We start from the raw sequence: 459 nt of genomic DNA on the forward strand, positions 1-459 counted from the left end.
ATGCCAGCCAGCCCCACCCCCTGGTGGGCTGAGCTGGCCACACACACACACACACAAATAAATAAATAAATTTTAAAAATAAATTTTTACTTTTCTTTTAAAAAATGGCATCGTCTTAGCTCAAAAAATAAATGTGTTCAACAATACAAAAAAGTTTAAGTGACTTTTTTATCTCAGTACAAAAAAGAAGTCACTACTATTCCATTTAAACACTAAAACAAACCTTGAACACCCAGAGTACTTGTACCAGCAGATGGCTCCTGCATACCATACACAAGCTTATCCTCAGGATATGTGAGTCCAGAGCTCTTCAAAGCTATAAGGTATTTTTCATGACTCTTCTTTGCACAAGCATTTTCTCCAAGACCTAATATTTAGGACAATTTAAAATCAGAAGAAATATTGCACTGAAAATCTAAGTACAATAATCTCATTAACATACACACAAATAGATGACTA

Source organism: Octodon degus, unplaced genomic scaffold, assembly GCF_000260255.1.
Source record: "Octodon degus isolate 3935 unplaced genomic scaffold, OctDeg1.0 scaffold00065, whole genome shotgun sequence".
Classification (NCBI taxonomy): Eukaryota; Metazoa; Chordata; class Mammalia; order Rodentia; family Octodontidae; genus Octodon; species Octodon degus.